This window comes from Capsicum annuum, chromosome 10 (genome assembly GCF_002878395.1).
Source record: "Capsicum annuum cultivar UCD-10X-F1 chromosome 10, UCD10Xv1.1, whole genome shotgun sequence".
Lineage (NCBI taxonomy): Eukaryota > Viridiplantae > Streptophyta > Magnoliopsida > Solanales > Solanaceae > Capsicum > Capsicum annuum.
The window spans coordinates 207,952,857-207,976,433 of record NC_061120.1 but is presented as its reverse complement, the minus strand read 5'-3'; the positions used below and the strand labels follow the sequence as shown (position 1 = coordinate 207,976,433).

The 23,577-nt window shown below is 36.8% G+C and overlaps 1 pseudogene; it reads right to left on the bottom strand.

Annotated features, from left to right (window-relative positions):
* Positions 1-15,038: 15,038 nt before the first annotated feature.
* Positions 15,039-15,170, bottom strand: LOC124888398 (annotated as a pseudogene).
* Positions 15,171-23,577: the final 8,407 nt, after the last annotated feature.

Below are 23,577 nucleotides of genomic sequence, written 5' to 3'. Positions count from 1 at the left end.
TACTAAAATTCCCTTAATGAATATTTACACTCTATAGGCGCCTCTTCTAACTCTCCAAGGCCACCCCTTCTTCATACTTCAAAAAGTGGAATCCGAAGCAGTATTACAAATATGGAATTCCTTTATTAAATGCTCAAAATGAGTCCTCCATGCATGCCCTTGTACCCTTAATGTGACCAAAGCTCGAGTCTTCATGTATTGTCCTCGAATGATGTCATCAAAAGCTATGAAGACCATTTGACTCGTATCATCCTCCCCTTCTTGGAAAGGATTTGACCTCGAATCCACACCTTGCAAAACTAAAGAAAGGACAAACAAGCACAACATCCTTATGGCATGGGGGTTAGGGTTAGTACAACAAATAACATCATTATGCCAAAGGGGAACACACTTGAAATATAACCATGAATCCTTTATTTTAGTCATGAAAAGCATAGGAAAAATGCCACAAAGGAAATGGCTATGACAAGTACTAAGAGATAAAGAAACTACAAAGATCTTAATCGTATCAGTAAATCCAAAGGGTAAGACTACCTTTTATCTTAGGAACCATAAGACACAATTGTTTCATTACCTCTTCAAGTGACCTCATCAAACGTGGGGCCACTATTGGTCTTAAATTCCACCAAAGCCACATAGCATTGTTATCCAAACAAGTGGACCAACCAACAAGTTTCCTACCTCTACATAATATAAATCCAACACTAGCATGGATGTCATCATAGGCAAAGAGGTAGTATAGGAAGGAATCAAGTATAAAGGCATCATCCAAAGTGTTATCATCTATAAGAATGCCATTTGACCCAAAAGATATAGCACATAAGAGACACAAGGATGGAATTAAGGCACTTAAGCACATATGACTTCTTCCTTTCAAGTAAGGTATCAATTTGGCATCCATAAGTTTGGAATCATGCAACTTAAGCACAAGTGTGTCAAGCAAGGATGCACATTTAGAGGCATTACCCCAAGGAAACAATGACACTTTTGCCATCAGGTTTTCAAGAATGACACTTTGCTTGTCATGTTGACCAAGCAACACGTTGGGTGTGCCAACATCATCATATCCACATTTGGCACTGGGTCCAAATGGAAAGAGTGGCCATAGACATAGGTCTAGACAACACTCTTTTCCCCATAGGCTTCACCCAATCTAAAAGACATACTCTATAATAACAAACATATCATCAAAAGCAAATAGAGAGTAGAGAAAGTCATCATTCAAGTCAACTTTAACTAATGTTTCCTCATGTATGTACTCATTACTAGTTTCAAAATCATCACCATGAGTACTCACAACAATAAGGTCACACAAAGTCGAAGAAGAAGTAATTTCCAACCAATGGAAAGCTTTTATGGAAGAACCCTCAAGTAGACATATACCACCACCAAAATCAAAGGGATTATTACTTAAGTCTTCACAAGAAGCAAGCAATTCATCCTCATAGTCATCAAACTTGGGTGGGGTGTCATACCAAGGATTAGAACCATAATCAATTTTCAAAGAACAATTACCAATTGGGTTTCTTAAGTATTCAAGCAAATCAAAGCTATCATTACCCAATTGGTTATTCCTTTCCAAGACTACACATTCCTTTTCCTTAAGAGTACTGTCATCTTCTAAGAAGAGATTTTCATCTTTAGGAGGAATGTTGTCATACCATAATGGGTTAGCATATAGGTTATAGCTTTCAAGACAAACTATACTTTTAATTTTATTCTCACCACTAGGTTCTTTAGGAGTGATTGTACCATCTTCAAACAAGATGTTATACCTAAAGAGAGAAGAATATATCCCTGGGGAAGATTTAGAACATGCAAGTTCATACTCTAAAAGGAAACCATCAAGTTCCAAAGAAGTTTCAAACACATAATCATCCCTATGAGCAAGGCAATCCTTAGGATCTTCTTTAGAAAACATGCTCAAGGGGTTACTCCTATCTTCTTGACCAACACTTTTAAGTTTTTCACTCATTGAGGTTCTTTAATCACACTACATATAACCTTAAGTGGTGGACTAGTTTCACACGCAAGTTGATCAACACAATTCCCACAAGATGATCTACTACCATTTAACATAATGGCTTCAACACTAGGTGGATATAAATTGATCTTACAAGAAGAGTCAATTTGGTCATCAATAGGATCAACGAGTGTATCTACACTCACAACATGTACATCATCATTAAGAGGCAATGAATCAATAGACGACGTACTATCATTCAACATGATGGCTTTAACGCTAGGGGGACATAAATTGATCTTACAAGAAGAGTCAATTCGGTCATCAATAGGATCAAATAGTGTATCCATACTCACAACATGTACATCATCAAAAGAGGCAAAGAATCAATAGACTCATAAATAGGTAAGCTACTACTCACACCCAATGAGCTACTAGCCACACAATTAATATTCACATGCACGAAAGTGTAAGAGTTAACTATTTTACCTTGAGGTTCTTGAGCACATTCTTTTTTACCTTGGTGTAAAGGTCCTCCACAAGCTTTTACACATCTATGATTTCCCTAGTCAAGTTTTCAAAGGGAATCTTCTTCTTTAGCACCTGTTCTCCACTTTTCATATTGGTACCTACATAAATATCCTTAGAAATAGAAGGACAAACAAAGTTAGCTCAGTTTGGTGGCAACCCCCTCACTTCACTCCTTAAAACCTCTCATTTTTCTACTCTTGGATTGCCACCTTGCACACCCTTACTTATCTCAATCTTTTGTCTCTCATAATCATTCGGCTTGGAGTAAGTGATCACATCTCCTTGCAATTTGGGAAGAATTAAGACAAAGAAATGATTTCCCCAACGGTACACAACAACCATAGGCTAATTTTGCATATTTGAAACTCTATGTTGTGCAAACCAATCGGCACCCAAGCATACATGACCTTCTGTCAAGAGGAAGATATCGCACCACACCTCCTCAAGGTATTCAAATTGGGTAAAAAAAACCTTCGCTCTCTTGGTAATCTTATACCTATGTAAGAAATATGGAACAAGTAAAGGTTCTCGAAATAGCCCTAAATAGTTAACCATGGATGGCATGATGTGGTTTTTATGGCACTTATCATCTAGCACAATGATGCAGCCCAAAACCCCACAAATGTCTACCTTTCTGGAGTGAACATTCCTTCTTAAATCAATATTGCAAGGTTTAGTATACCCAATGGCACATGAGTACCCCTCGACTTTGGACTATAGCTAGTATACCCATGCACACCGCTTCGACCTTGATGAGATGTGCTACAAAGTAAAGAATATGAATCTTCATACTGATACTTCATACGTGCACTCTCACTATGGCTTTCATAAGCTTTGCGAATGAATGGGTTATACCTTACACCAATTCTAGGTTTTGAGTGGGAAATGTAAGACTCCTCACATGCCCCAACTTCATCATAAGAACAATTACAAGGCCCTACATCATCTCCACATTTACCATAAGCAATAGGCACTTTATTCACCTCATTTTCTCCCTCAAAACCGTAACTCTAAATTCTGCCCATGTCTTAATCATGGCTATATTCATAGCCCCCATAATATTCAACATTATCTTAGCCATAACATCCCTCACTACAATCATAGTATCCTATGTTGTAGTCACAATAATCCGAGTCTACCAAGATATGTCCCCCTTATATCATCTTGTACCTATAAAATGAACAAATAAGATAAGTAATAAAAGTACCTCACCAACATTTGTATGCACTTACCTTTGTGATCCTCACAACTGGAGCGGTGAATATTGAAAGTTGCTTATACTCCGGTAGTCAATAAGGTGTCAATCACTACTCTGCGGTGGGAATAGATTCTTGTTTGATCAACTCAAGACACAAAAAAAAAATCTACTTACGAACTTGAAACAAAGAAGTTCAATGAATCAAAATAAGAAAAGCACACAAAGAACGAAAAACATGAAGAAAATGGATTCAAAAACTAATTCACAATCTAGTAGGTGATTACTAGTTGCTAATCAGTACTAGAATCAAGAAATGAAACTAAGAATCAAATAAAAAAAATTAGAATCTAAAATCTGAGCTTAATCATTTTTTAGCTTAGTAATGACGTGGCAGCTTGGCCAATGTTAGTCAATGTTTTTGGAGTTGACTTGTTTACTTGGTCCAATTTGAAATTCAATTCTTCAACTATAAGGAATAGTTCCAGCTATGGGAGGGAAAAATACAAGAATTGGAGTCTTTTTTAAGCTCAAAAGTTTGAGATGATCCCCCCTGTACTTGTCCTTGTCCTCTTCTTTGAGAATATTCCTTTTAGGTGCTTTTTGAATTCTTTCTTCCTTTGGAAGACTTGGAATATTCTTTGTACAAACAAGGACCACACTTCTTTTCTCCTACTTCTTGTATCAAACAACACTTTTTGAATGTTCTTCTTCAATAATATATGAAGAACATGAAGAACACCAAGAACATTCAAAAGTTTGACCCAAGTTGACCCTTAAGTAAATGGCCTTCAAATTGAATGATTTTTGTTTCTTTTTGGTCATGTTGAGCTCCTAATCACAACCCACACACGTTCAAGCCACAAATCTCAACAAATTTTGAGATCCACCTTTCAAGTTTCTTCAACCTTCAAGCTCAACAATGGTGAATAACTCAAAACAATCCGGATTAAGCTCAAATATTAGATCTAGACCCTATTAGTGTTAGGGAACAAGAATCTAACAATAGAAACAAATAAAACACATAAAAAATTCTGAAATCTAAGTCTCAAAATTTGGCCAAAGCACAAAGACATGAACTATTTTTTTGTGAGATTTTCGCTTTTGGACACTTGTTCTAGTGTTAGGAACAAAGATCTAACACTTAGAAATACACAAAACACACAAAAATCAAGTCTCAAAAATTGAAAAAAAATCTAAAACGTGAACTATAACTTTTTCTTCTTTTTCGTTATCTTTTTCAATTTTTTTTAATTTTCAAGATAACAATCCCAAGATTTTCTTCGTAGGAATAAAATAAAACCTTGCTCTTGATATCAAATGATACAAGAATAGACCTAAAGAGATAAAGACTAAGAGAAACATGACAACAAGCAAATGCAATAAAGTAATATAGATAGCTTGACATACGAGATTACAAGAAATAGGAACCAAATCGTGTATCAAACGATAAGACCCCTAAGACCCGCAATAATAACACCAAACTCTTATGGTGACCGCTAAGGGAATCAACTCCGCCTTACAACCACCGCTTCTAAGTAAAGATCAATAATGACTTTTCCAAGCCCTACACTAATTGGATTTTTCAAGCTCTACACTAAGTTTCCTCCTAATAGAGTTCATGAGTGTTTATTGTCAAAATATCATCATCAAAAGCTAAGGGAAAATTACCTAACTAATGGCTATTTATACTATTACATAAAGGGGTAAAATTACTAAAATCCCATCAATGAATATTTACACTCCATAGCTGCCTCTTTTAACTCTCCAAGGCCGCCCCTTCTTCATACTTTAAAAAGTGGAATCCCAAGCAATCTTCCAAACATGGAATTGCTTTATTGAATGCTTAAAATGGGTCCTCCATGCATGCCGTTGTACCCTAAATGTGACCAAAACTCGAGTCTTTATGAATTGGCCTTAAATTATGTCATCAAAATCTATGAAGGCCATTTGGCTCGTATCAATACTAATATCAGATTCTTCCATTCCCCCAATCTTAATAGAAGGAGGAGAGTGGAGGAACAAAATTAACTCTATTTAGGAGCATGGCATTTGGATCCATGATCAAGATGGTATCGAGGATACCATATTATTTTCTTATACTACTCTTTTCACTATTGACCATTTTAGTGCTAATATTAGATACCAGCTTAATCCTCTAACTCAGGCTCAGTTCTCACCTCTACTCACCCTCTTCTTAATTCTATCCCTAGATTAGCAGAGATTAGAGAAATTGTCTTCTTCTTTAAACCTTTCAAGGCCTGTGGTCCAAATAAAATGCATCCTTTCATGTACAAAAAGTTTTACGACACCTTTGCTCCCCTGCTCCTCAACTTCTGGACATATACCTTCTCCAATGTTATTATGGATACAAGGGTCAACTCTACATATCTTTGCTTCACTTCTAAGTGCAAAAATGCCACCACCCTAAAAAACTTTAGACTCATTGGGCTTTGCAACTTTCAGTATAAGATCATTACCATAATCTTTGCAAATAGGATCAAACCCATCCTCCAGTCTTTAATTGGTTGCACTCAAGCCAATTTCCTATCTAAAAGAAGAGCTTTTTATAATGCCATATTTGTGCAGAATATATTGATCACTTTAGAAGAATGAAAGGAAAGAATCAAAACATGCTTCTGAAGATTGATCTTGAAAAAACCTTTGATGGGCTGGAATGGTCCTTCATCAGGCAAGCACTGATTTTTTTCAATTTCCCCCTGGGCTCTCCAAGCTTATTATGTCATGTATCTCCACCTCTTCTATTTCTATTCTTGTCAATGGAGGCTACACTTCTAGTTTCAAGTCTTCCAGGAGAATAAGACAAGGGGATCTCCTATCCCCTTATATTGTTATCCTTTACATGGAACTTCTGTCTAGAAGGATTAATCATGAAGTGGATACTCTTCAGTGGAATCTCATTCGGATTAATCATAGAGGCCCTCAAATCTCCCATATTTTCTTCACGAATGACCTTACCCTCTTTGCTAAAGCTGACAATTTTAATTGTACAACCATTGCTAGAACTCTAACCAGCTTCAGCACTCATTCTAGCCAAAAAGTTAATCTATCTAAATATAAGGTGTTTTTCTCCTATAACTGCCATACCTCTACTAAGGATCATCTCCCATTTATTCATGGCATTAAGGCCAGCAACTCTTTTAGGAAGTACTTGGGTTTCCCCATTTTTCATGGCCCTCCTAAACTCAATGACTTCCAGTTCATTCTGGATAATATTAGTACCAGATTAGCTAGTTGGAAGGTTAAATTTCTAAATATGGCAGGTAGGACCACTTTTGCCAAGGCTAGTCTGGGAAGTATCACCAATCATGTCATGCAGTATATCTTTCAACCCAGAAAAATTCATAACCCCATCGATAGGGACCAAACAAACATCATTTGAGGCACTACTGGCTCTAAAACAAGAATGCACATGGTTAGTTGGGACATTATTACCCAACCCAAACACTTCGGTGGTTTGGGGATGCAAAAAACTAGTATAAAAAATAACACTCTGCTTTGTAGTTTAGCCTGGAGACTGCACTCTGATCCCTCTACCTTATGGGATAGAGTTCTTATCTAAAGGAACACTCCAAATACTGGAAGACATATCCCCTTCCATTTTAGAATCTAGAGAAATGTTCATAGAGCTTGAAACCTCTGTCATGATATTGTCCAATGATTTGTTCATAATGTCCAAAAAGCTAATGTTTGGAGAGATAGATGGGCTCCTAATCACCCTCCTCTATGATATATTATCCAGGGCCCACTCCGCAAACCACGTCCCTCTTTGCAACTTTCTTCTTATTGGTAAAATGGAGTATGGAATCTTAACTCCCTCCTTTTTGACATTCCCAGCATAATTAAATTCAGTATCCAAAGCTCCTTCCTACCTAACTTTCAAATTCAATGTAACACTCATCTCTGGCTTCCCATGGGCAATAGAATATTCTATTGCAAATCTGCCTACCATTACATATCCTCTCAAAGGCAGCAGTTAATTCATAACTACACTCAGTTGGGTTGAATTTGGAAACTCCAGATTCCTAACAAGATCAAGTTCTTTCTTTGGCTCCTCCACCATGACAGCCTTCCTACCAAATCTACTTTGTCCTATAGGGGTATAAACATCCACTCTTACTGTCACAGTTGCAACTATCAACTGAAAGATGTTCACCAAATTTTCTTCAATTGTTCTCATGATGTACCCTTCTGGCAAGACCTCATTCAAGGTTATAATTGAGACAAAACCATCCCCTGCTCCCCAGATTTTCCACCCTTCTAGATGGAATAACACCTGGAATTTGTTTAAGGATTCTAGCTATGACAACCTTCTTGACTGGGCAACCTTACTTTTTTTCTGTCTTTGGATCATCTGGAAGAATAGAAATTCTAATGTGTTTAATAGTAAATCCTTACTCCTATCCTTCAAAACTGCCTACTCGAGCGTAGTTGAATTTTTTCATCTAAAAATCCACCCAACCCTAAGCTAAATAGCACTATCAAGGTTAACTAGAACCCCTCCCCCCCCCTAAGACACTACTATAAGCTCAACACTGATGGTTCTAGTTTTGAAAATCCAGGTAAGGGTGGCATAGGTGATGTTATAAGGAACTCTAATGGTGACTAGATCTTGGGCTTCTCACAGAGTTTCTTGCATGCTACTAACAATTTTATGAAACTTCTAGCTCTTAGAGAAGGGCTGCAGCTAGTTTTGGAACATAATATTCACCCCATTGTTATAAATGTTGACTCTGAAGATGTGATCCATATGCTTAAAAATGGAAATCCACTCTTTAACCCTTACATTATGATTGTAGGTTGATGTTAAGAAGGCTAGGTGGACCCCCTATCCAATATAGCTACAGGGAACAGAACAAAGTAGCGAATGCTCTGGCAAAGGAAGGTGCAAAAAGGGACTTTTTAATTTGGAAAACTGCAAGATTTTTGTTGCCCCCTTGTAGGCCATACAGTATGGGATGATATGGAAAGGAAAAGTTTCTCTAGAACAATTTCCAATCTGCGGTCGCTTGGGCGACGCCCAACTATTTTTGTATTAAAGCCGGACTGAGCTCAAACTTCCTTTTATTTCTATATTAATGCAATTCTACTTTACCAAAAAAATATATATATAATTTGTAGTTGGTAGGAGTGTATCAACTTGTTGTATATTCTAGTAGATGTAGTATTATTTTTGTTTTATGTTTTTTGATTTCTGTTATTATTTCGTATAGGTTGATTATAGTATTATTTTGTTGTAATATATATGGTTCTATCATTATATGTTGTTTTATTACATAATCTATTTGTTTTAAAAAAAAAAACATTACTTCCTTTTCTAGATTGTTTTTATCTTGAATTGTAGTCTATTGAAAATAACTGCTGGATATTAAGTATGCATACACTTCATCCTCCATAGACTTGATTTTATGGGACTATATTGAGGTTTGAGTATGTTGTTGTTGTTATATATATATTCTTTAAGAAATATTACCGAAAATTGCCGTTGATCAATCTGTTAATGGTGACAGCTTTTGACAGTCTATAAGAATGAACAATATACGCCTTTTCCAAATTTGTGTAACACTTGCAATTTTTGGAGTTGAACGAGATATATAAAATTGTTATCACAGTTAGTAATTTTATATATATTGTTCAACTCCAAAAAATTGCAAGTTTTACACAAATTTGGAAAAGGCGTATAGTGTTCATTCTTATAGACTGTCAAAAGAATTGTTATCATAGTTAGTAGAAGGGGAGTCTTGGAGTAACTGGTAAAGTTGCTGCCATGTGACCAGGAGGTCACGGGTTCCTGGCAGAAATGCAAGGTAAGGTTGCGTACGATACATCCTTGTGGTGGGGCCCTTCCTCGAACACCGCGCATAACGGTAACTTTAGTGCACCGAGCTGCTTTTTTTTTTTTTGGGTTATCATAGTTAGTAATTTCCATTCGTATTACCCTTCTTATCAATTTGTTCTTATCAAGAACAACAACTTGGTGGAAAGTATCATTATCCTCCTTCATTAATTCAAGTTTGAATTCAAAATAAGAGTCAATTTGACAAATAAATACTTCAAAAAAATAAGTAATGGTAATATTTGAGACCAAATTTTATTCCTGAAAATTAATAATAAAGACAAGATCAAATAGCGATAAAAATGGAAATTTTTACTCATTTCTCCAATTATAGGTCCAAGACGAAATATTTGGAATGTAAGTTCAGTGAGGTGTCGCATGAGTCTGATGTGGTTGTAAAGCGTGACACTCATTTCATTCAAAAAAGAGAGATCATTTTAAGTATTTGGGGTCTATGATTCAGGGGAATGGAGAGATTAACGAGGATGAAATTTTAAGTATTTGGGGTCTATGATTCAGGAGAATGGAGAGATTAACGAGGATGACACTCATCGGATTGGGATAGGGTGGATGAAATGGGGGCTTGCTTCTGGAATCTTGTGTGACAAAAAAGTACCTCCTAAAGTCAAAGGCAAGTTATATAGAATGGTGGTTAGACTAGCTTTGTTGTATGGGACAAAGTGTTGGCCTGTCAAGAAGTCTCACGTCCAAAAGATGAAGGTGGCGGAGATGAGAATGCTACGGTGGATGTATGGATGTACTAGGAAAGATAGGATTAGAAATGAGGTTATTTGAGATAAGTTGAAGTGGCTTCGATGGAAGCCAAGATGAAGAAAGCAAGATTGAAATGGTTCGAACATGTGATGAGGAGAGACACGGATGCCTCTGTGTGGAGGTGTGAGAGGCTAGCTTGGGATGGAGCCCCTGTACGAAGGTGTGAGAGGTTGGCTAGTGATGGATTCAGGCGAAGTAGAAGTAGATCGAAGAAATATAAGAGGCAGGTGATTAGACATGACATGGAGCAGTTTCAGCTTATCGAGGACATGACACATGATAGAAGGGTGTAGAGGAGGCGGATTAAGGTAGAAGGATAGTAGAAACGAGTGCGTCAGTGTTGGTAGGTTGGAGGACTTTGTTATCCGTGTTAGTAGCTATAGTAGTAGTATTATTTGTGATGTATCGTTTATTACATAATTACTTGATAAGTCTCATTAATGCTATTATTGGATGTGATAATTTCTATTGTAACTTGTACTTTTACTATTCCTTTTCTAGATTATTTTATCTTGACACGGGGTCTATCGGAAACAACATTTTTATATCACCTCTGAAGTAATGGTATGAATTGCGTACACTTATTCTCTCGGACTCCACTAGGTGAAAATATATTCTGTATGTTGTTGTAGTAATCTGTCGATCTTTAGTTGGGGTCCATCGAAATCAGATGTTCTATCTTATTTCTAAGATAGTGATATGCACTTTGTACACTGTAATCTACCGAGACCCTCACACTTTGTGAAAATATTAAGTATATCATTGTTGTAGTATTTCACTAATCTCTGGATCTTTAGTCGAAGATTTATCAAAAATAATTTTTTTATTTTATTTTTAAATTCATGATACAAACTACGTATAGTTTAATATCTCTGCACCCTCACATGTTGTGGTTCACTGATGTGGCTATTGTTTTCACATTTAGATGCATTAGCCAGATCTTTATTGCTATTGGGCAACTATTGGTGCTACCGCTTTTCGTGTAACTTTGCCAAAATGGCCGGTCTGTTTATTTTTTACCAAATAACTTGGCAAACACTTCACTTTTCTAACATATGAGTAGTCTTTGAAAAAAAGAAAAAATTTGATCTTCTAAAAGTTTGGCCTAATAGAAGATGGAAACTTTTTTATTTTGTTTCTGACTAGTTATATTTTTGATAATCGTGAACAAGGTTATTTGAATGGTAAGCAAGGTGATCTTAATAAAATTAGTGGTATAAAATCAAATTTTAACATGGGGCCTTAAATATATGAACATAACAAAAATATTATTAATAATGTAGAGTTATTTTTTGATTTAGGTACTACTTTTTTAGTGTAGTATTCGTAGAAGACATTAAGCATTTAACTTCTATAAAATTAAGGACTAATTTTGACTAATAAGATGTTAGTCATTTGGTTACAATAAATTACCTTGAATATTATTGTGAAAACTTTATTTATTAATATGAAAAATTTATAAAAAGTTCTAAACTATTTTTAATAAAAAGTACATAGTTCTTCTTTTTTTAAAAAAAAATTAATAATTAAATTGTATACCTTTTATATTTTACCATCTTTAATATTATTTTAAGTGAAATTAAAATCATAAAATTCATATTAAATTTTTTGGGGCCTCAAAATGTTTATAGCCTAAAGCAAATGTTTTACTAGCATTAACCCTTGAGCCACCCCTGATGGTAAGTATCCTTCAATTTCAACTCTGAGGTTGTGAGTTTGAGTTGCAAAAAAAATGAAAAGATAAAAGCTTCTAAAAACGGATAAAAGAGATTGTTATTTCAATTTTACCCTTTATTAAATAAAGAGAGGATAACTTTTAAAAGGCTAACACAACACTTAATTTTAACAACAAAGGAGTATAAATCTTCTTTTTCACCCGTATTTAAAGTACTAAAAATTAAAATAATTGATAAATGCATGGCGAGTTGACAAGAAAGAACACATCTCCGAAAGTTGTGGAGTTGTAAGTGCTCCTCCATCTTAATCAAAGGTCTCAGGTTGGAGCCAGTGATATGGAGTTGCATTTTGGCAGGAGCTAGGGGTGTGCAAAAATCAAATCGACCGATAAACCGAACTGATAAAAATGTTATTGGTTTATTATTATTGGGTTATTGGGTTAACGGTTTTTTCTTATTGGGTAAACCGATAACCCAATATATATATATATGACTTATTATATATTTCTCTTAATTTCTCTTTAATTTCTACAAATTAACAAACCTATTATTTCAATTATACAAACTCTTAATTTCTCCTAACAACATTTAGTTCAAACTTGAAGATTCTTGTAAATTTAAAACACATCATGTAGGATTTTTGGTTGCAACTAAGATTTAGTTTTTTTTTCATGTTAGTTACTACTATTTTTATTTTATGAGTATTTTCTTATCGGTTAAACCGAAAATCGAACCGTTAAATACTAAAAACTGATAAACCGATAAAAAATATCTTATTGATTTGGTTATTGGTTTAGCATATTTAAAAATCGAAAATCGATAAACCAAATCGATAATATGTAAAACCGAACCGAACCGATTGATGCACACCCCTAGCAGGAGCGCGCGCTTTACTCGTGAGACTTTCACAATTAATCATATTTCAATATGTGTATCGAATACAGAATAAAAAAAAATGAGAAAGAACCTAAAAATGTTTGGTCCAACACCAAAAACAATACTGTTAGGGTCGTTCGGTAAAGTGTATAAGAATAATGCTGAATATGGTAAAATGCTTGTATTAGTAATGCTGACATTAATTATGCTGACATCATTTTTATACACTGTTTGGTTTGATGTATTAAAAAAAAAATATCTCATATAATTTTTTGTAAAAATATATTTATTTACAAAAATACCCTCCACATTCTTTAACCTTGCATTCTTATTTACAACAAAGTAGTTTTTTAACTGAGAACTGACTTTTCTTTTTTCCCCAAATGGATGTAAATAGTTGTTTTCTATTAGCATTGCTTCAAATTTCTCGAGAAAAATTGATAAAAGTATTTCGTCTATCTTCATATTTTTTTTGGACTAGAATCAGCTTTTGGGTTACAACATATTTAAATAATTAATTATTTTATATGAAAGTTGATAAGAAAAGAGAGAGATGAGGAAGCACCTTGTAGTTTGGTGGTGGTCGGAGAAAAAAATATGCCTTAATTTTTCTTTTGGCTGGTGAAGGAAGAAAGGGAAATTGAAGAGAAATTTCAGTCTTTAATTGAATCATAGTTGACGGAAACCATTTCTTTTTATAACATGTTTTAAAAAAAAAAAATCTCCTAGTTATCAACACTATCAAATTATGCTCCAAGATATTAAGTTTATGTTTAAATTTAAAAATAGGAACAAAGGAATAGTGTGACCAGTGGAATTGGAAAATATTTTGAAGGAAATTGAGGGGTACTTATGTCATTACTCAAGCTAATGCATGTGTTGAACTCCTTTGTATTACTAACACATAGGAAAAGGATGACATTTGTAATGCGCACCTTAATACACAATAGAATATATAACTAATGTTTGCATTAGTTATACAAAGGGTAAAAAAAATGAACCAAACAAGATACTACTTGTACATTAAACTAATATATGCATTAAATTTTTCAATACACTCTACCAAACTGTCCCTTACTAAACTTTACTTTGCATGTGAATTATTATGCTACAACCTACCAAGCTACCTCTGAATAAACTTTTGTTTTTGTTCTATACCTTTAAGTTCCAACAAGTTGAAGATTCAAGAAAGGGTTATTATTTATTAAAAATAAAAATTACTCCTCAAACTTTATGCAAATGATGCTTTATAGGCTATTTATTCATAATTATTTTTAAAAGTTGCACAACTATAATTTTGAAAACTAATAAAACATTAGAAATTTAAGATCATATTTAACGTTTTTTCGTAAATTAAATTTGTTAAAACGTGATTTTTAAACCTATATGTCCATAAGTTAGAGAAAAATAAACAAAATATCATTGGATAGTACTTGTAAACCTATCCAGAAATATGTGGTCGTATAATGTGAGGGCAATTTTTACTATTAGGGCAGTAGGGTTTTTGTTATAATTGAGCGTTGCTACATTATTATAAGCTCGAGTAATATTAGATTATAACAAAGACAACAAAGGTTAAATTGCTTTTACTAGAAGAAGAGGGTGAAAATTATCATAAACTTTTACTAGAAGAAGAGGGTTAAAATTATCATATTCTTAACCTAAACATTAATTAATTTCAAATGTAGGTTCAGTTTTCATCAAATTTTATTGATCACCATCTGAAATAATTTGGAATTCCTTTAAAATAGTGATGCCCACCTTCAAAGCGTAACTCTCCTTCAACTTGAAGCACACTACTTCTCGAGTCTGATCTTTAGCTCTGAAGCCTTTTTTTTTCATGTCTTCACTCTGCTAAAGAGTCCTTCTGATTTTAAGATAAGATTAACATAGTTGTTAGTTGAGAAGTCAATTTTTTTACCTAAGTTAATCATTTTAGTGATGATGCTGATTGCTGACAAATGAGAAAAGAACTACTCTCTATGCTTGAAGGTGTTCTTTTAGTTCTATCCGTACTTAATTAATTACTTCTATATATGTATAATCCAAAAACTAACTATTAATTAAAGGGACAAACAAGAATTAAAATTTATTATATAGCCTTAAATTTAATTTTAGGCATTCATATTGGGACAAATATTTTGACTAATATAGGGCCGGGGACGCGCACCACAAATTATGACGTAGGCTCGACCACTTGGACCGACCTTAAGACAGCATCATTTCAAAGTGCAATGGAAATTACCATCCTAGGCCATGAGTTTTGTTGATCGCCCATTGACCAGGATACCAACATATTGCTTTTTTTTGCTCTTTTTATTTTGGATCATATAAATTTTCATTAGAATTATTTTGGAAACCGTTTATTTTCTGAGTTCAAGGTGTGGAGAAAGATTTATTTTTGTGTGAATTAAAGGTTGTTACTGTAAGACCCCATAAAGTTCCCTCGTAGTTTGAGCCTTAGAGCGTGTCGAATGAAGCGTAATTCCGGTACTAAAAGATTTACGAGTGACTCCTAAGTGAGTATCGTGGTAACCATATATAATTTCCCTAATTTTGACTTTTTATCACGTAGAAAATTTGATAAGCTTTCTGTCGATATAAGATTCACCCAAATCCGATACCCGGATAAGAAGTTATGGCTAATTTAAGACCTAGTCGTAAAACTATGTCACTTTAGTGCTGGGCGCGTCGCGGAGAGGGTCGATTTGAAAATTGTCAAATTTCAGTGGAACTCCGCGATATTAGCACATCGCACTGAGGTTCCAGGTCTCAACCAGTGGGAAAACGTGATGCCTCTGTGTCGTGGTGACTCCCATATTATCAATTGTCAATTTCCAGTGAGCCACCGCGATAAGTGGCGCGTCGCGGTGACCCCTTAAATCGGGTTCCCAGTTCAATTTTTCTAGCTTCGTATAGACGTTAAAAGGGACATTTTGGACTTTTTCCAAGCCTCTTAAACCGTGGAAACACCAAATCAAAGTCATTTGCAAGCATCCTATGAAGTTTTTCTCAAGTTTTCTCTCAACAAAAACCCTAAGTATCAAAAATCTCTTCCAAGAATCTCAAGAATCCACCATGGATTTTCTAAATTAAGTCAAGATTCAAGGTTCCCAATTCAAGGGCCTCAAGAACCCTCATTCAAGAGTACGAATAGAGTTTCAAAAGTGAGAGTTCATCCAAAGCTTCTAATTCAAGGTATGTGGGATTTTGAACAAGGGTAACCCTTTCACCCTTGTGCCCAAAAAGGCTTATTTACATCATGATTTTCCTGAAATCTATGAGATATTTACATGAATCTGGATTGGGGTTTTCACCCATTATTGTTTAATGCATTATCTTGATATTTCCCATGAATGAGAGTCAAATGGCATGATCTTTGCATGTTTTCTTGAGAAATTACAGCTGGGTATAAACCCTATGATTTTAGTCATTGAGAAACTAATCTTTGTGATGTTTGAGATATTGAAGTATATGACTATATTGAGATTTTGAGATAAATTGCTGAAATTCCCAGATTTCCACATGATTTATGAATCTATATGCTATATATTATGCTTTTGATGAGCTTTAACTTGAGATTGAACTATGGGTTAGTAAGCCCTATTTGAGACTTGTGAAATTATAAACTCTTGTGCTATAAACACCCATGATTTGAGTATTTTGAAATGATTGAGAAATGAATTGACCAAATGGTCTGAAAGCTTTGAAATCTACTTCATCATATGAGATTATCGATTTGATTATTGGGTTCGTGGTGAACCATGAGATTATTCTAAAAGTGAATTTTTATGAGATGAGCGCAGATAATCTAAAGGGAGTAGTACTTAGCACTGAGCGAGTAAGTCACTACGGTTTCTTACCCCAAAACTACGTGCCACCATAGGTTGGGCCTGAAGCCGAGTTTATGATGATTATGATTAGGCCCGAGGCCGAGTTTCATTTAGTGATCACTAGACCTAGGTTATACTCCCTAGCAAGAGTATGACGCTCCTCCTCTACGTGGGGTCTCTTCCTTAGGAGGAAAAAACGTTGGACTCTATGTAGCTCTCATGGTTTATGTCGGTTACGAGAACCTCCCTTGACCTTTAAACTTCGAGATCAAATATTTATTTTCCTTTCTCTATAGTCTATTTTCCCAAATAGTTGAATTGCAAAGATGTTCCCTAACTAAAGTATTTTCTTGATGTGAGTTATTTCCTAAATGAAAGTACCTTCCCTTGATATAGTACTTTTCATAAAGCTTTGAGATAATTTCTTTCCTTGAACTAGAATACTTTTCTATTGGAGATAGAATGATTTTCCCTAAAGCTTGAAATGAGATATTTTTCCTAAAGTGAATGAAATGCCTTCAAGTATGTTTTCCAAGTCATATGATTCCGAATTCCAAGTATATAAGTTCTAAATAGTTATGAAATATTGAACATTGAAGAAGTTTTACCCTCCATGAGACATATGCATGATTTGAAATTATTGTTTAAAGTCCCTTAGCCTTTGGGTATTGAGAATAAGAGAAGATTTCTAGTTTTCAAGGTTAAAAAATGATGACTCACGAGAATTGTGATGCATGCTCCATTCTACATGATTTATGAGCTTTATATTTTATACGCGTTCAAGCCATATGAGTCATCTCATACTGCATACATGATTTGATTGAAGAAGGTTGATACTATTTTATACATGTGCATTCACCCCCGCATACTCAATACATTCCAAGTACAGATTTACATATACGTCTATGTGCTATATTGTGTCATAATGTAGGTTCAGGTGCTCAGTCCCAGCCTCGCCCGTGATTCTTTGAGTACCTTGCCTACGTTTTCTACAGTGGTGAGTTCTCATGGTTTGAGGGCCGATCTTTAAATGTTTACTGTACTTGAGAGACTATGTTTTATCTTCAGTTCATTTTGAGTCAGTTGGGGACCTGTCCCAACGGCTCTCTAGATTTTGATTAGTAGAGGCTTTGTTAGACTAGTATTAGACTTGTGATGTATCGAGGGTTCAGTATTGTGGTTTTGTTGAGATTTCTCTGTATTGTGGTCATATGGACCGAGTATCTTCCCCGTATTTTCTTTTATGTGATATGACTATGCGAGTGTTGAGTCTATTTCATCTTGAATTAAGTGTTATTGGTAGAAACCGGCTCTAAGGGTTAGCTTGGGGTTACTTGTAGCCTTTAGCACCGTGTGATGTCCCGGGAGATGATTTCGGATCGTTACAAACTTAGTATCAGAGCCTAAGGTTTCTAAGGAGTCCTAGAGAGTGTAACAAGCCGCGTTGAGTAGAGTCTTAATCATCGGTGTGTAGAGTGCCAAATCTATGAGCAAGAGGCTACGAGACGTTTTAGGAAAAAAAGTTGTTTCTTCTTTCAGATTCTATCGTGCCAATAGTTGTCCCTATTGTCTAATGATCCGTGCTCTTCTATTTTTAGAAAATGCCTCTTCGAAGAGTGAATGTCCACGGGAATAATGATGACCAACCCCCACCTATTGATCCTTAGAATGAGACGGTGTCCTATGTTGAGTTTAGGGCGACCTTTTAGGCGTTAGCCCAAGTGGTCACCGCAAATGTTCGAGCCAATAACTAGGCCCCAATTGCTAATCAGCAAGGTGGTGATTTAGCCACATCTAGGATTCGTGACTTTATGCGGATGAATCCGCCTGAGTTCTATGGGTCCAAGGCGGACGAGGACCCACAGTTGTACTTGGAGGAGGTGAGGAAGATCACTGATGTGTGCATGTTTCAGAAGAAGAAAGTGTTGAGTTGGAATCCTATAGACTGAAGGACATTTCTTATGATTGGGTTGTATCGTAGAAGAAGGGTAGAGGTGAGAATGCCGCTCCTATGACTTGGCAAGTGTTCCAAGATACCTTCTTAGACCAGTTCTTTCCACTTGAGATAAGAGAGGCAAAGATTGAGGAGTTCATAAACTTGAGGCAGGGCTCCATGACTGTTAAGGAGTACTACTTGAAGTTCAATCAGTTGGTCAAGTACGCTCTTGATTTGATTTCTAACACCCGGGCTAGTATGAATAAGTTTGTTACTGGTGTTTTTGGAATGGTACTGAAGGAGTGTAAGGCTGCGATATTGTACAAGGATATGGATTTGGCTAGGTTGATGACACATGGCCAGCAGATAAAGGTGGATAAGTTTAGAGAGAGAGAAAGAATAAGGGGTAGCAAGAGGGTTAAATCCGAGCAGCATGAGTATAGTCGGCCTAGGTTCCATGGAGGGAGCCGCCCTCAGTTTCAGAGACGTCTGTCTATTCCTGTGTCTTCATCAGCTAGTGCTCCCACGCCTAGAGGTAGGCCAGAGCAAGGGAGTAGGCCTTTCTTGTCTGGGTCGCAGAACAGTGTTGGTAACCGACCCTGTTATCCTCCTTGTGCCAAATGTGGTAGGAATCACCTTGGGGAGTGTTTCGAAGATTTGAGGGGTTGTTTTGGTTGTGGCAAGTAGAGCCACAGACTTAGAGATTGCCCCCATGCTAGACAGGAGAACAGAGATTCCCGACCTCAGGCACAGGCTGCTAGCGCACCAGCTCCGGTACTCCATCCCGCCCCTGCTCAGGGTGCTTCTTCTAGCACTACTAGCGGTCAGTAACAGAACAGGTTTTATGCCTTACCACCCCATCAGGAGAAGGAGGACTCTTCTGATGTTGTTACTGGTATACTCCGTGTCTTCTGTCTTGATGTTTATTTGTTGTTGGACCCCGAGTTAAATCTCTCTTATGTGACCCCACTCGTGACTGTGAATTTCAAAATGAGTCCCAAAAAGATTTTCGAGCCTTTCCTAGTTTCTACACCAGTAGCGGAGTCTAATGTTGTAAAACAAGTGTATAGAAGTTGCCCTGTTACTGTGCTTCATAGAGTCATACTTACGGATTTAATAGAGTTAGACATGGTAGATTTTGACCTTATTCTAGGTATGGATTGACTTCATTCTTGTTATGCATTTATAGATTGTTGTACATGTGTGGTCAAGTTTTAGTTCCCTGGTGAGCTAGTGTTTGAGCGGTCCGGGAGTTTGGTGTCTCCCAAGGGTCGTTTTTATCTCCTATATCAAAGCCAGAAAGCTAATATCCAAAGGTTGCATCTATCACCTATTTAGAGTCGAGGACACTAAGTCCGAGACTCCAACCATCCAGTCGGTAGATATTGTTAATGAGTTCCCCGATGTCTTTTCGGAAGATCTCCCAGGGGTACCTCCCGATAGAGAGATAGAGTTCGAAACTGACCTTCTTTCCGACACTCGACCTATTTCCATTCTGCCATACTGTATGGCACCTGCAGAGCTTAAGGAGTTGAAAGAGCAACTTAAAGATCTCTTAGACAAAGGTTTCATTAGACCCAGTATTTCTTCTTGGGGCGCACCCATTTTATTCGTGTGAAAAAAAGACAAATCTTTGCATATATGCATTGATTACCATCAACTGAACAAGATCACAGTCAAAAATAAGTATCCTCTTCCAAGAATTGATGCCCTGTTCGGTCAGTTGCAAGGTGCAAGTTATTTTTCCAAGATAGACCTTAGATCCGGCTATCATCAACTTAAGGTGAGGGAATGTGATATTCCAAAAATAGCCTTCCGAACCCGCTATGGTCACTTTGAGTTTCTAGTCATGTCTTTCGGGCTAACCAATGCCCCAGCAGTCTTCATGAACCTCATGAATCGAGTGTTCAAGCAATACCTTGATACATTTGTCATTTTCCTCATAGATGACATCCTTGTGTATTCCCGTGATGAGAATGATCATGCAGCTCATCTTAGAATTGTCTTGCAAACTCTTAAAGATCACCAGTTATTCGCCAAATTCAGTAAGTGTGAATTTTAGCTAAGGTATGTAGCCTTTCTTGATCATGTTGTTTCAGCCGAGGGTATTAGAGTTGTCCCCAAAAGACAAAAGTCATTAGAAATTGGACTAGACCTATTTCTCTGTCTGACATTAAGAGTTTCTTGGGTCTAGCTGGCTATTACCGTCATTTTGTTGAGGTTTTCTCTTCCATTGCATCTCCTATGACCCGATTGACCCAAAAGAAGGTTAAATTCCAGTGGTCTGATTCTTATGAGAAGAGTTTTCAGTAGTTGAAGACTCGACTCACTTCAGCCCCTATGTTGACTTTGCCTGATGGAACCGATGGTTTTGTGGTGTATTATGATGCCTCTAGATTTGGTTTGGGTTGTGTATTGATGCAAAGAGGTAAGGTTATAGCCTATGCCTCTAGATAGTTGAAGCCGCATGAAAAGAACTACCCAACCCATGATCTTGAGTTAGTTGTTGTGATCTTTGCTTTGAAAATCTAGAGACACTATCTTTATGGTGTCCACGTTGATGTGTTTACTGATCATAAGAGCCTGCAGTATGTGTTTACCCACAAGGAGTTGAATCTTAGGCAAAGGAGGTGGTTGGAGTTATTAAAAGATTATGATATGAGTGTGTTATATCACTCGGGCAAGGCCAATATAGTGGCGGATGCCCTTAGCAAATTGTCCATGGGCAGTGTTGCGCATATAGAGAAAGGTTAAAGAGAGTTAGCTCATGATGTGCATTGTCTAGCCAGGTTGGGTGTTATATTGCATGATTCAGCATAAGGGAGTACGTTAGTGCAAAGTAGTTTCAAATCTTCTTTAGTTTCAGAAGTGAAGAAGAAGCAAGATAGGGATCCTAGTTTGGTCAAATTAAAGGAGTCAGTTAAGGACCAAAAGGTAGAGGTTTTCTTCCAAGAGGGAGATAGTGTGTTGAGATTGCATGGTAGGTTGTGTGTCCCGTGTGTTGATGATTTGAGGCAAAGGATTATGGCTGAAGCGCATGGTACACGTTATTCTATTTATTCCTGCACTACCAAGATGTACCACAATTTACGAGAAATATATTGGTCGAATGGTATGAAGAAGGATATAGCCAAGTTTGTAGCAAGGTGTGGAATGTGCCAACAGGTTAAGGTAGAGCACCAAAGATCGGTTGGTGTGATGCAAGAGTTTTGTATACCTACTTGAAAGTGGGAGATGGTGAATATGGACTTCGTGATTGGGTTGCCTCTTTTGCACCGTCATTATGATTCTAGTTGGGTTGTTGTGGATAGGCTAACTAAGTCTGCACACTTCTTGCCCATGCATACGTCATATATGACTGAGGATTATGCTAGATTATATATCCGAGAGTTGGTCAGGCTGCTTAGAGTTCCCTTGTCTATCATTTCGGATAGGGGTACTCAATTTACTTCCCAGTTTTGGAGGGCGTTTCAGCAGGGTCTTGGTACCCAAGTTCTTCTGAGTTCCGCATTTCACCCGCAAATAGATGGTCAGGCTGAGAGAACCATTCATACCCTAGAGGATATATTGAGAGTGTGTACCCTCAATTTCAAAGGTAGTTGGGATGAGCATTTGCCATTGATTGAGTTTGCCTATAACAATAGTTTCCATGCTAGCATTGAGATAGCACCGTTTGAGGCCTTGTATGGTAGGAGGTGTAGATCACCTATACGTTGGTTTAAAGTGGGTGAAGTTGCCGTAATTGGGCCCGATGCAATGTTTGAAGCTACAGAGAAGGTTAAGTTGATTAGAGAGGGTTTGAAGATGGCTTAAAGTCGTCAAAACTCTTATGCCGAGTGAGGAGGGGAGATCTTGAGTTTAAGGTGGGTGATTTGATGTACTTGAAGATTTCACCCATGAAAGGGGTGAAAAGGTTTGGTAAGAGGGAAACCTGAGTCCTCATTATGTTCGCCCGTATAGAGTCTTGAGCCGTGTTGGTAAAGTGGCCTATGAGGTTGAGTTACCCTCAGAATTGTCAGTCGTTCATCCTCTCTTTCATGTCTCCATGCTCAAGAAGAATATTGGTAATCCTATTATGGTTGATCCTTTAAAGAGTGCTGAGATTCAGGATAGTCTTTCCTTCGATGAAATTCCTGTTGAGATCCTAGACTTTCAAGTCCGTAAGCTGAGGAACAAAGAGGTTCCCTTGGTCAAAGTATTGTAGCGGAACCAATCTGTTGAGAGTGCTACTTGGGAGGCAGAAGCAGACATGCGAGCCAAGTACCCGCACCTCTTTTCCGCGAGTTCAGACCAAGCCGAAGGTACTATTCTTCCTTAATTCAGCCCTTCTAGTCTAAAGTTCAGCTATGCATCTATCCATGTATGAGTTCTTGCATTGTCCAGAGTATTCATGAGTTTAGAAAGGTCTTGAGCCATTTAGAAATTATTTCAGCTATATGTGCTCTGTTTTTCCTATGTCCTTCATCTAACTAGCGACATTCGAGGACTAATGTTTCCAAAGGGGAGATATTGTAAGACCCCATAAAGTTCCCTCGTAGTTTTAGCCTTAGAGCATGTCGAATGAAGCGTAATTCCGACCCTAAAAGATTTAAGAGTGACTCCTAAGTGAGTTTCATGTTAACCATATAGAATTTCCCTAATTTTGACTTTTTATTACATGGGAAATTTTATAAGTCTTCTATCGATATAAGATTCACCCAAATCCGATACCCGGGTAAGAAGTTATGGCTAATTTAAGACCTAGTCGTAAAACTGTGTCACTTTAGTGCTTGGCGCGTCGTGGAGAGGGTCGATTTGATAATTGTCAAATTCCAGTGGAACTCCGCGATATTGACACGTCGCGCTAAGGTTCCAGGTCCCAACCAGTGGGAAAACATGATGGCTCCGCATCGCGGTGACTCCCATATTATCAATTGTCAATTTCCAGTGAGCCACC